General features: G+C 40.9%; 1 long non-coding RNA gene across 1 annotated transcript; it reads left to right on the top strand.

Moving 5' to 3' along the window:
* The first annotated feature begins 2,002 nt into the window (after window positions 1-2,002).
* Window positions 2,003-11,801, top strand: LOC130679824 (uncharacterized). The gene is made up of 3 exons (XR_008992779.1): window positions 2,003-2,296; window positions 9,030-9,204; window positions 11,528-11,801. It is a non-coding gene; the product is annotated as an uncharacterized LOC130679824 (long non-coding RNA).
* Window positions 11,802-13,827: the final 2,026 nt, after the last annotated feature.

Raw genomic sequence — 13,827 nt, forward strand, 5'->3', positions numbered from 1 at the left:
ATCATAGTAGCACTAATCATAAGATCCCCAACCTAGAAGCTACCCAGATGTCCATCAAGTCTGGAAGAAGGAGTAAATAAATTATGGAAAATCCATACAGTATAACACGATCCCACACAAGAGTGCGAATGAGCACAGCGCCACAATATGCCATCTAGGCTGCCCTCAACACCTGTAATGTTGAATGCAGTACCCAACACCAACATGTGCCCCCTGCAAATCCTCTGTGTAAAGACCAAAGACAGGAAAAACAAATCAGCAGTGATAGAACTTAGGAAAATGATAAATATTTCTAAAAATTTTCTAAAAAGTAATTTCTGAGAAAAGGGGATGGTGCCTAGGAGAGACACGACCATGACTGCTGGAAGCACTGAAAATGTTTTCATTCTTGATTTTGCTCTTGTTTTAACGCTTAGGGATGTTTTGAAGCATATACATGTGATTTATGTACTTCTTGTTATGTGTGCTCATCAGTAAAATGTATTTAAAATACAAACTATAGCCTGCAAAAAATATAACCCACCATTGCTGCTAAAGTGGACCTTCAGGTTTCTAACTTCTAGCCAGGCTTCTTTTACAAAGATCATGATCGTTTTCTGATTCTACATCTCTTTGTGAAATAAATTCCAGATTATTAAAAAACCCAATTTGGGAGTCAACGAAGAGTTGCAGAAGATCAAATAACAGGTGTTTCATACCTGGGAGACTTCTGACATCTGGTCTGGTTCTCGTCCTCACAGAATAGCAGTCATCTGGTGTGATTAAGAAACAATCGATGACTCTAAATATGCCCTCTGGAACCTCCCTCGATACCATCCTTTCCAAGATTGCAGTGAAAGACTCATAGGAATCTCAACGTTTGAAGAGTCCCTGTTTATTTTATGTGTCTCCCTTGGGCCATCACAGCACATTTTATGCACCACTATAGCACATGGCTACTTTTTGTCTCTTCTATAGACTGCGAGCTAATGCGAGATGAGATACCATCTTGGGTGATTGTATTCACATCACCACGACATAGCACAATGCCTGGTGATTGCAGAAGCTCAGTCAGTGTCTGAGCTGAAGGCTAGTTGGATGAATGCAAGAATCTTCTGTAAAACAACCATGGAAGATCTGTGTCTCAGTTTAACACTTTAAGTGGTGGGGAATCACCACTGCCAAGAATCACCCAATTTCTTTTTTGTATATCCATATTAATTTTAAAAAATGTTTTCTATAATATAACAGAAATATAACTCCCTAAAATGTATACCCTTTGTATGATTGCCCTGATGAAGAGCATAAACTAAGATTATTAAAACTTCTACAAATTTACTATCCACATTTAAAAAGGAGTTCCTCTTCTTCCCTATGAATAATTTCTTTTTCAGCCTAGAAAATTTTTCATGCTGTCACCTTATGAATAAAGATTTCCAGATCCTTTTACCTCCTGGTTTCCTTTGCTAGAATAAGCCCCAGTGAGCAAACACCTCACAGTGTCACTCCAAGACTCCCCCCTTAGCAAAGATGCTCCCCTTGCATCAGCAAGGTCATCAGCCGCCCTTCAAGGCCTCCCTGTGTAATGTTGCAACTTCAGGGAGCCTTGATAGTTGTCGTTAGTTTTTCTGAATGTAAAAGCCAAATAGTTTATCATTGGAGAATATCCTGGAGAAACATGAGGAAATGAATAGAGAAGAAAATAAAACTACTTACAATTCTCACATACAGTGAGACGTGTCATTCTTGGACTCCTAAGCCGTGTCTCTTTTCCTTGAACTATAAATAAACCTAAAATCTTCTTCTGTGATCATATAATTTGACACTGCAACCTAAATGCAGGACGTCCTGGGGCTCGTGGGCCTTCCTGCTATTGTTTTGGCTTGTGAATTTCCTGTGACTCTTGACTCAGTAACAGCCTGGGAACCTGTCCGGCCCCCTCCTCTGGCCCCTCCTCCGTGTCCCCTGCTCCACGTAGCCTGCTTCCAGACCCTGCTCTGCCATGCTGACCCCACCTCCTCAGGATGGGCCCCGGTCCTGGGCAGGGCTCACCCTTTGCACCGCTGCAGCCCCTTCAGCAGGCTCCCTAAATGAGAACAGAGTGTAAAAACCCAGGAGGCAGAGAGAGAGGAGACGGGGCGTAACGGGGTGAGGGCCAAGAGGTGGGCTCTGGGGCGGGGGCAGAACCGCTGATGGAGCCGGGCACCCGCTGAGCCGGTCCGGTGGAAGGGCCCCAGGAAGGCAGCTAGAATGCTCACCTCACACACTTCTGCAGACCTGGGTCCTGCTGTGTGTTTCCAGGCATCACGGAGGCCAGGTAAAGTGAGTTATAATGACATCCGCTACGTGTGGGATTTGGGCTGCGAGCAGGGACTCAGGGCCAGGCTTTGGTGTGAATCCGGCCTCCTGTTGTAGGCTGAGCAATATGCTGTGGGCAACTTCCTCGATTTCTCTGTGCCTCAGGTTTTCATGAGTAAAACGGGAACAATATCAGAATCAACCTCATAGTGTTAAAACAGTGCCCAGCATATGTAGTTAAGAGCTTTATAAGTGATAGCCAAAAATTTAAAAGAATATTAAATTGGAAATTTAGTAACTAAGGTAACACAAACTAACCATTAAAGAGGGTTTAGCTGTTGAACAGGCTCTGTTCATCCCAGTCCCTCTCCCATCCATTGGAAATACGGGTCGGTGAACCGTCATTCATAGCAAGCATTTGCCGAAAAGGAAACCACAAGCTTTTTGATACTGGAGGCGTCTCAGCTCGAAGGCATGGTCCTTCACCACGGGGTGGGGGGGGGAACCTCACAGAGGCGAGCACAGGGCTACACGCAGACCAGAGACTAGAGCTGGCTGCACGGAGAAAAAGGTGGAAATTCCTCCCAGGAAATCATAGAGAATGGTCTGGAGTCCTCATCAATTAAAGAAACTTTTTTCAAAATGAAAGTATTTCTGCAGATAATCCTGCAGTTATTTGTAACATAATTTTTTTAAATTTTCATATTGAATTAAAACAGGTATTTGCTTTAGCCTGAGAGCTTGTCTGCTCCGACAGCACCATCCGTGGCTTGCGGCCAGGCTGACCCACGGGGCTCACCGAGCCCCTGCAGTAGTGTGTAATAAGGACCGTGTATTTTAACATTTCAGTTTGCCCAGATCCCAGGTTCACAGCATTTTCTTTTGAAGAATAAAATTACTTTAAAATGCTTACATTACAATATCTTCCTAATGTACTTGCAGTATTCACTATTGCATATGGCCATTGAAAGTTTGAGTTTAAAAAGAAAATTAGAAGTATTAATTTTTAAAACTTGAGTCTGCATAAGAATGAAAAAAAAATTAGTAATATTCAAGACACAAATTTCTACAGCGTTGGTCTGCCCTCTGCCCCCAGCCTTGGTTTTATTGTGTCCCTCCTTCTTCTCTGCTTACTGGAGGCTTACTTCCCTCGCCGAGTTAAATCCTTTGCTACCAATTCCTGCTCAGTAATGAATACAATTTGGAATTAAAAAGGAACCTATTTTTCACCTGGGTGAAAGAATCAGGATTGTTCCAGGTTTTGACATTTATACATGAAATTCAGTGGAGGACAAGACAGTTTAATGTATTTTCAGCAGACATTTAGAAATGGCTAATAAGAGAACATTTCTGAAAGGACCTTATCAGGGGCAGTGCAGTATTAATACCCAGTTCAGGGAATTTCCTCTGTATTTTCCTGTTTCCTTCCAATCCAGCTAACCTGCAAATGCTGAAGGAAAAATTTGTGTTCAGGTCAAGAGTCAGGACCTCATGAAGTCTCAAAATTCAGAAGCTCTTCCTTTGGGGGACAAAAAATAAACAAGTTGCTCATATGTAGGACCCCATAGTCTGATCACAGCTGGAGGAAAATAGGAGCTAGTCCTACACCTAGGGGTGAGCTGTCCCTCCTTCAGCCTGTCTGTGGGCCTGCCATCCTTCCACATAGCCAAGCGAACCGGAGTCCTGTAATTCTGAGATTATTTTAAGGGAGTATCTACACAATGCCATAAACATGGTACATTAAGGTTGGTGTGAGTCCCCAGCTTAAAATGTAAACAGTCATTCCTGAAATCCCTATTTATTTTGAGTCATTTAATTAAAACACTGCTGTAAGTTAAAATGGTTATATAGAGGCCTGATTTCAGCTTTCTTAAAAGCATCTTTCTGAAAAGGTGTTTGAAAGTCACAGGTTCAAAAGTCAAGATCTGAGGGCATCATTCTCAGATGTGGGAAGCACGCTGATCGGGGTCATCTCTACCACTCTAGAGAGCAGGCATCAGGATGGGTGGGGGAGGCTTCATGGTCATCTGGTGGTCCGGGACGGCTGCACTGCCATCCAAACTTCCCACAGTCCTGAAGATAGGGAGCGCCCGCCCAGGCAACTCCCTTTCCCGTTGGTTGGCCTGCTCAACACCCTTCCCCAGGTTTCCAGGCAGAAGCTGAGCCAGCTCTGCTCTGCATCCCCTGTGGAAAGAGCCATTGTTACGAGAAACAGGAGTGGGAGGAACGGTCCTAGTTGCCTGGTTAAATAAGTGACAGCCCACCATCCGCAGACTATAGAGCCTAGTGTCTCTGAGCTCCTGGGCGAGGTTCCTCTGGGCACAGACACATATAAAGGTAAATGGCACCACTGGCTGTTCTGCCAGCCCTGTCCCTGCTCCTCCACTGAGGTCTGACCAGAGGCACAGTGGGGATGAGAAGGAGATGAGTCAGGGGACACCTACCCGCACTAGGTTGTTCTGAGCAAGCACATCCCAGCACCCTGGGCCTTGCCCTCACCTCTCTGCCTGGGGTGGGCTTTGGTGAGGAGGCAAGGGTCTTACAATATCCAGTTCTGCTTTCTTACTGGGCAAAGAGAAGACAGTCAGTTCCCGTGCAGTTGGACAGGGTCACGTTGTAACTCTTGTCGTGAATAGTAAGTGGACGTGATGCTGGAAGTTCTTGTTTGAGGCAAGAAAGGGCCCCATGTGATTCCTTGGCCTCTCCTTCCTCTGCCACAGCACATGGTGGTGTCCTGGGTGACCGCCTGGAGAACAGCCTTGCCACCTGCAGTGCCCTCTGCAGCGCCCCTGCAGGCCACCCCTGCAACCCAGATGGTCCTAGTAAGGAATGAGGTGCTGTAGGGAAATACTGTGTGGGCTGTTGGCTTCCACTGCATAAACCTAGCTTTCCTGATGAACACACTTGGTAAGAAAGAAGCCCTTCCCAGCACTGAGATCCAGGGCCCAGGGGAGCAAACACTCACAGACAAGTACACCCGAACTCTGGGGAACCCTGGCCTGGGGCACCACCTGACGGTTTCCACCCACCAAGTATGATTACTTGAAGTCATCATCAGCTGGCTGGATGCAGCCCACGAGAGGGGCTTATAATAGTTGTATTATGTGCAAAAGCCATAGAAAAATGGAATGTTGCCTATGCTTTTATGTAGTAACAAACACAGAGTTCAAGTCTACACAATACAGGGTGTATTTGTTTTCGGTTTCGCCACTGAGGGGCTGGGTGACTGGAAGCAGCTGAGATGCACAGAGAGGGAGTTCAAAGCACGGCAGAGTTTCTCGGCTGGTCAGGGGGCACCGTGGGGCCTTGGAAAAGCTGGAGGGCAAAGCCCTGTAGGACACAGCAGAGATCCAACCAGTTAACAAGTATTTGCAGGGTGCAGAGCCTCCTGGGGCTGCTGAGAGAAAACAGGTCTTGGGAAGGGAAGAAAGCGGCGCCGAAAGGAACTGAGCAGACTTGGACCCTGACTAATGACAGGGTGAGAGGAGCTGGTTGCTCAGCCAGTTTGCAGAGAGCAGCATGAAGTTCCCACAGGCGTGGTGGGAGGTGGGAAATGAGCACGGACTTTTTCCCGAGACTCAGAACCCATCACAGTAACACCTCGCGTGTGCATGCTACTTTGATGCGAGCGTTATGACATGTACATGTAATGTCACTACCCTATTTGATTCTTAGGGTCCTGTAATACAGGCAGGGTGGGCACTAGTTGCATTCCCATTTCATCAGTGACGTCACCAAGACACTGAGATGTGAAGTAAATTTTGACACGCACACACGGAGCTGGGCCTTAAGTTGAGGTCTTAAGATTTCTAAGTCTGTCTCTTCACTTGATATTTTATATCATTTTCCTAATTAAAGATACACTTTGATTTATATGAAAGTTTCCTTGCCTAGAAGAGATCAAAAAGACTTGAAAGAAACTAAATCCTACTAATTTTTGTTTACTGCCACAGAGATACAATATTTAAGATTAAAATACTAAATTACTTTCCTTGAGGTAAGTATTATGTTATCTGGGTTGCCTATGAACAATTGGAAAGCACTTTATAGATGCTAATGGAACTCGGTATAAAATGCTGATTAAAGCAGAAAACAGAAAATTTTTCATGCATTACGTATCTCTGTAACATATGATGAAGCACATTATGCATTAATTTATCATGGAAAGAGTAGGCACAATTAATCAGATATTATGAAGTGAGTTTCCTTAATCTATGCTGTGGTACTATTTTATTTTATGTAGCATTATTCATGCAAACAGTATAAATAGCCTTAGAGAGTTAAACAACAGCTATAGACCATCATGACAAATAATAGGAGAGAAAAAAGTATTAATGAGTAGCAGAAAGATGAGGAAAGATACATTATCAAATGAGCAAGGAGAAAGTATTGCAAGTCTAAGTTAAAGCCTTGCAGAAATGGATCGGTTTTTTCCAGGAAGAACATTTACATACTGCTCCGAGAACATTTCCCAGCCAGCACAGCCTGAAGAATATTTCACTTCAGTGAGAATAACGGAGATGCAGCACATAGTTCAGCTGTTTTAAAGGCAGACGTGAAAGAATTCAAACTCTAGGGAAGAGAATGCAACCTCTGATGATTTTTTCATGGAAACATTTGAGGTTCTGACGTTCTCCAGCTCATAGTGACAAGAAGTCCCATTTCTTCATAGGAACTAAGCTCTGATTATGTTTTTTTTTTAAACCAAAAGGATGATTATTCATTTTCTTGAAAGGCTCAGGAAGGCTGACTCTAAAAAATAGGATAGGTTTTCACATATGAATATGACCTTTGGAAAACAGTCCTAATAATTTGTAGTAAGAATCGGCCCAGATGTGAGCACTTGTAAATCCATGAATATTTCTACAAACTTAAAGGAAAATTCTGCCAAGTCAACTTCTTTCTATGTTATACTCAAGCTGGAATTTGGTTGAATCACCGCTAATGAGCCAATAGGAAAATAGAAGCAAGTGTTGATTAGAGATGCTCCATTGGTCCAATATTCTCAAAAGTGGTTCTTCAAATACTGGGTCAGGTGATCCCCTCCAACCTTATTCAATGAATTCTGTTTGTGTGAACTTAATAGCCAAACCATGAGCTTTTCCAGAACATTTTTCTGTTTCTTGACCTTGTTGTTGGACATCTACTCATTTCCCACAGGAAATAAAGATATTGTGGAATTCACTGAGGACAAGAAGTGTGGCTTCTGGCAAGAGAAGCAGGACTGGACTAAACCAGAAACTTTGTTGACACCAGGAAACAATGTGGTGGATTATGAGTCTGTACAGCCCAAACTGTAGCAAATTTTAGAGAAACGGAGTTAGGAAATTATACAGAGAAAAAGCTACATGAGTTAAAAGCACTTAAGTGAATTTCCATTGAGCTATATACTTGCATAACATTTTATTCCAGAAAAGTGGGTGGGTATACAGTTCACACGAAGGCTTAACAATGTGCAAAATCTGTAGACATTAAAAGAGCACATTCCTTGAATTGGGTACATTGGAAGTCTCATAAGAATTAAATTTGACAAGAATTAGTAATCATAAATTGAAGGGCAACCTTAGTGAGGATATTGATGAAAAATATTACACCAGAAACATATACGGTCACCGTGCCCAGCATAGCAAGCACAACATTGCAGAGATGCTCCCACTAAAGCAATGCATGCTCTTGAAGCCAACAATGGCTGCCAGACACCAACGAATACTTTGCTAATCTCGTTTCAAAACCATTGCAGCTAGAAATGTACCACTTATATTTTCTAATGGACAACTCAAACTAAGATATAATCACATATTTCTAACACTTTGCATTACACACTGATTGGTTGCCTAAATTGTGTTTCTATCCTAAGAGAATGCTACTTTTCCTACACTTTTTCCTTGCCATGCACCTCTGGAGAATCTGACCCCCTCCCCACACCAAGCCCCCAGGAATTGATTGAATTGGCTTAAGGACAATCCTATTCTTGATAGCAATTGGCTCACAGAGGAATAGAGGACTAGATTCTGGACAAGGATACCAGAGAAGAATTCTGGGGGAAAATTCTTGAAAAAGATTCATCATGCCTAAGAGAAGTTTACCAGAAGAAATGGCCTTTGCATTCACTCTGTACATATTGTGTCCACATGAGAGGCAGGCATGGACACAGCCCTCCTGCCCAGAGCCTGAGGACAAAGCTAGGCCTGTGGTTGGCACAGCGGAGCAGGGGAAGGAACTGGGGTCCTTGGACCAGGTCAATCCTGCACCATCTCTGTTTCTTGTTCGAGACAGAACAAATTGTCTCTTTCAACCTGTTCAGTGGTGTTTCCATTCCTTCAGCCAAGCACACCTTATTGAAAATTCAGGAGGAAAAGTTGGGACATAGAACAGAAAGGCCTCACTGTGTTCAAAGTATCTCTTCCCACCTCTCCAATAAGTCACTACAGAAGCAAAAGACAAATGGTTTCAACCCAAAGTTCATTGAATTTTCACTTGAAACAAATTATCACATAACAGAAAGGATGGATATTTACTCTAATTGTTCTCTCTGTGTATCTTGCACTTTTGAAGATGAAAAATGTATCAGCAAGGATGAACTTAACGTAAATTACACAAACATGCATGTTATCAAACTCCAGCAATCTATGTAGTGTAAGGCCCTATGCTTGATGTGATGGGACAGAGGTAAACCTAAGATGAAAAAGATCTATTCCAATGCATGAAGAGTGTAACGGATCCCCGCTCTCCTTGTTAATTCTTTCTCATAGCTGCTGACCTTTCACTGATGGCTGCTCAACTACTATGTAAGGTTGATCACGTGCTCATGGCCAGGACCAACCATTTCACTGGGGAGTCTGGATAAAGAGGAATGTGTGTCTCCCCCAGCCTCTAGTGAGTGTTTACCATAAAGGAAGAGCTCAGAAATACTTGAAGGTCAAATGAGTAAGTAATCACCGTCCTCATTCATTAAAGTCACCTCAAAATCTGATCTCTGGCTTCCCAGCCCACGTTTCAACCAGCAGTTCACAGACATGTAGACTCACTATGGATATGAGTCATATCCAACAGATGAACATAAAAGCAGGTCTCACAGAAGAGGCACTCTTTGTGCACAAGACCAGAGTTCGTGGTTTTGGAAACTGCCTTTCACTAATGACCTGCTTCCTAATGTCTCTTGCAGAAATACACCATTCAGGCATGCCAGCATGTCTCTCCATAATTTAGCATTCGTAAATAATTTAGCTGATACTTTTTTTTTAAACCAGTGTATTAACATACGTAATTAAAACCAAGCTTTGCAATCACACTCTCTAAGGGTATGCAAAGATTACCAGTGGGCTTTTAAATTGCCAGCTAACAAAAATCAGAATTAACTATCCATCTTCCACTAAGCATACAATGTGTGGCTTGGCTTCTACTTTGTTTGTGATAAACAGCTATTGTAAGCTGAGTCAAGGAACTCATTGTCCTGAAGTTGGAAATTTGTAAGATGCTTTCCCTTCCCAGCTGGTTGGTTTGTGTTGGGATGTTTAACTTAATAAGCTCCCTTATTAGTTAATGATGGGGAGTCACTGTATTCCGCGGTAGGACACCAGCCTCTACAGCAAATGGGCACGGGGCAGAGCATGAGCTCACCAGTGATCGGGGAGCGCGACCACAAGCACATGTTGGGACGGTCCAGCTTCCCCTTTCATCACCTCCACATCCTCAGCAAGCAGAGATGTCCGCAGGCATTGACTCAGACTTGCGTGTGATAAGTAGTGGGTTGGGGTCCTGGCTTTCCTCTCACCCAGCCATCTTAGGCAAGTCACTAAGTGTCTCTGTGCTTCATTGTATCACCTGAAATGTGAAGGTGAAGGTGATGATACCCTATCACAGAAAAGGGGTCAGAGCTGGGGAAGCCCATTGCCAGCAATGCCTGCTGGGAGGGGCAGAACCTTGGAAACCACAAAACTGGGTGGTGGGTCCAGGAACCTTCAACGTCTCATGCAAATGGGGGTGAGCCACTTAATCTGTTACATTTCAGTCTTATCGATGAAATGGAATAATTATACATATGTCATGGGAGTATTTGCCACTAACTTCAATAGTGTGTACAAAACAATCTGCATATACTTTAGTTTCAGTGACATAAAAACTGCTAGTTTGGCTTTTTGCTCTTTGTGTGTGTGTGTGTGTACGTGTGTGTGTAATGCACCAGGTGTCAATTCTTCCTGCCTATTTGGCATTATATTATTTCATCTTTTCCTACACTGCCTCAAAACACTGGAATTTTATGAAATTGAAACTAATGGATCTATGGATCTAAGGATTACCTGAAAGCAATCTGTGGACTAGATTTTTATATAAAGAAACCATCAGAGGAACAATGGTGTTCTTCTTTGCCAGCCTGGCTGATCTCCAAGGACCAGGCCTCCTTTTATAGGTGAACTTTCTCCTGACTGGAAAGCTCTGGGGCTAAATTAGCTGAGAGCCACCATCACAGGGCTCTCCAAGTTGCCAGCAAGTCGCTGCTCTGAACTTCCACTTCCTTCCTGGAAAGGGTGGAAAAGGAGTTGTGTTTCCACTAACCATTGACAGACGCCTGCACCAAAGAGTGTACAAAATGTTGCTGGCTGCTTAAAAAGGAAAAATACACACATAAAAGCTTTCATTGTTTGCTTCATATGCGGCAACGTTAACTGATGCTTTTTAGAAAAAATTGTACCCTAGGTAAATAGAATTTGATTCATCCTAAGCCTTGATTTATAGTACATTTTCATGACTCATCTGTTATGAATTAAATTTAAACTTTATTTTTAAAATATACTAAAATCTTATGAAACCATCACTCGAAACAGTTATTAAAATGTTTGCCATCAATTGTTAAGGAAACATTTTTCAAAAATGCAGTAAAGATACCAAAAAGAAGAGGATTATCTTTCAAAATAGTCCCTGATACCACGGAGTATTCACATGGCTTAAAAAACCTTTCCACACTCAACGTGAAAGCATTAATGGAGCAAAAGGTGCAGGAATAATCATAAACCATATCTAAGTTTGTTTTGTGAGGAGGAATAATGGCAAAATTGAGAAGAAAATATCTTAGATCAATTTAAACAAGCATTTCTCAAAACCTGTGATAAAGAGTCCCAGTGTTTAGAATGACCTAAAGTCCTTGTCAGAAATGGTTACTGACCACCCCTGGGTTATAATCAGAATCTTCAGATATGGAGCAAGTTCAAATGCATTTGTTTTTGTTTTCTTCTGTTTTGTTTTTACTAAGCCCCCTCCCCTAGGTGATTTTATTCATTGTCACTTGTGAGATGCACCACTGAAGACTTGATGGTCATCTATATCCCTTGCTGGTTAAAGTGTGACCACACTGCTGTCTAAGTTAAGTACATTTTAAGTGATGTAAAGATCAGTGAAGTGTTGCCTTTTGGAATGGATTGTTTTTAAAATGTCTGGCATAATGTGTAATATTGTGAAAGATCACCAACAGCCAGAAATAGGACAGGGGTGTTTCTACATTTTCAAATGTTGAAATTTGTTTCTTAATAAAAAAAAATGTCCATCCACAATTTGATAATGTAGGTGTGTTTTCAAACGACTTCTTGTCTTAGAGTTTGGAGAAATTTAGCACTTCTAAAATAACACACATTAAACTAATTTGTAGACTTATTTCATCTGAGAAGTAATCTTTACATAATTTATCTGAATTTTTTTGCAATTTATCATAAAACGTATAAAATCCACCATCTTGGATTTTCAAACAGGGATGAGAGATTTCTGGTGCTTTTAGAGACCTCATTATACAAGTAAATTCAATTTAAGAGATTACCAACACAACTTTGTTGCTTGAAGGATTTGTTAGTGTGTAAAAAACATTTTAAAAAAGAACAAATACACCACAAAAACACACAGAGCTAAAGCAGAGGAGTCATTTAACATTGATTACACGTACGTGTGCTTTCCAGGTGATAGGAGCACAAACAGGATGTCATGTCCTTCTGCTTTTCAGAAGCATGACATTTCTATCATGAAAGGTACATGATGTCATCTTTTTTTCATTGAACATACTTACAAAAGTTTTTATTTAGATGTTAGAAAATGTATTCTTTTTGGCATGTTTGACTATTTCCATTTCCTGTTTTATAATTACCTGGAAGTGTGCTTGAAAAAATGTGAACACAGCCTCAAGTTCTTGATAGAAGTAGTCATCGTTTAAAAAAATATAGAGAAGTCTTCCCTTTTATATTGACATGATTTAAAAAACTTAATTTAAAAATATTTTACTTAACATAATGCCCTCAAGCTTCATCCATGTTGGATGAAAGATTTCCTTCTTTCTCATGGCTAAATAGTGGTCATATATATATTCATATTTATAGCTAATAAATATACTTTATGTGTTTATTATGTATTAATATCATTTTTATGGTCTATACATTTATCAAAATTTACTATATATAATTTATTATAAATGAATATTAATTTAAATAGTTAATAAATATTTATAGCTGTAGATATTTTTTATCCTAACTCATACTAACAGAGAGTAGAATGGCAGCTGCCAGGAGCTAGGCGGGGGAAATGGGGAGATACAGGTCAAAGGGTACAAAATTCCAGTGTAAGACAGATAAGTCCTGAGGATCTAATGTACAACATGATGATTATAATTAATAGTACTGCAATATACCCTTGAGCATCTCCAAGAGAGTCCTCAGCTCCCCTCTACCCCCCAACACACACAATAATGTGAGGTGATGGAGGTGTAAGCTGGCCTATGGTGGTAATCAGTTTAACAATATGTAAGTGCATTAAATCAACACCTTAAACTTTAGCAATGTTATATGTCAAATACATCTCAATAAAGCTGGAAAAATATTTTGAAGCTAAGTCTAGATAATTATCCTTTAAACGAATTCATCAAATGAATGATGTAATTGTAAATGTCGTTTTGTGAAAAGTTTGAGCATTATGGGCAAATTTGTATTTATCAGATCATACCATTTCTAAAGTTTTCATGGGTATGTACATTAAAAGCAGGATACAGTTGTAGTTGAAATGAAATAGTGTGGTTTTTAAACTGTGATGGTGCTGTAACATGTAAGCAATTTTAAGTATTTTTAATTGTCTTGCTAATTACTAATGGAGACATTTATTTATTACCATTAGAGCTGCAAGTCAACTAGTTTGAGTAGCTGACATAGTCAAAAAGTTTTAATTTATAGCAATAGGCATTTATAAAGATGGTCAATAGTATTCTATACACTTACTGAATTCCCTGAGTATAAAGAATACTATCATAGTAACTGCATATATATCATAGCTCATTCATGAGCAAATACTCACCGGATAAATGTTCATTGAACGCATACTACTCCTGAGAACTTGGGCTGTAATTTGGAGAAGTAATCATGGCAGTAGCTAATGAAATGAATGAACATTGAAATGGTAGAGTTCTAAATACTTGACACATACAACTCATACAATCTTCAAGTAACATTTTGAGGTAGGTACTATGATTTCCCTTTTTGCAGAAGATGAGAAACTCAACTAACTTGCTTAGTTAGTATTTTT

Source organism: Manis pentadactyla, chromosome 12, assembly GCF_030020395.1.
Source record: "Manis pentadactyla isolate mManPen7 chromosome 12, mManPen7.hap1, whole genome shotgun sequence".
NCBI lineage: Eukaryota > Metazoa > Chordata > Mammalia > Pholidota > Manidae > Manis > Manis pentadactyla.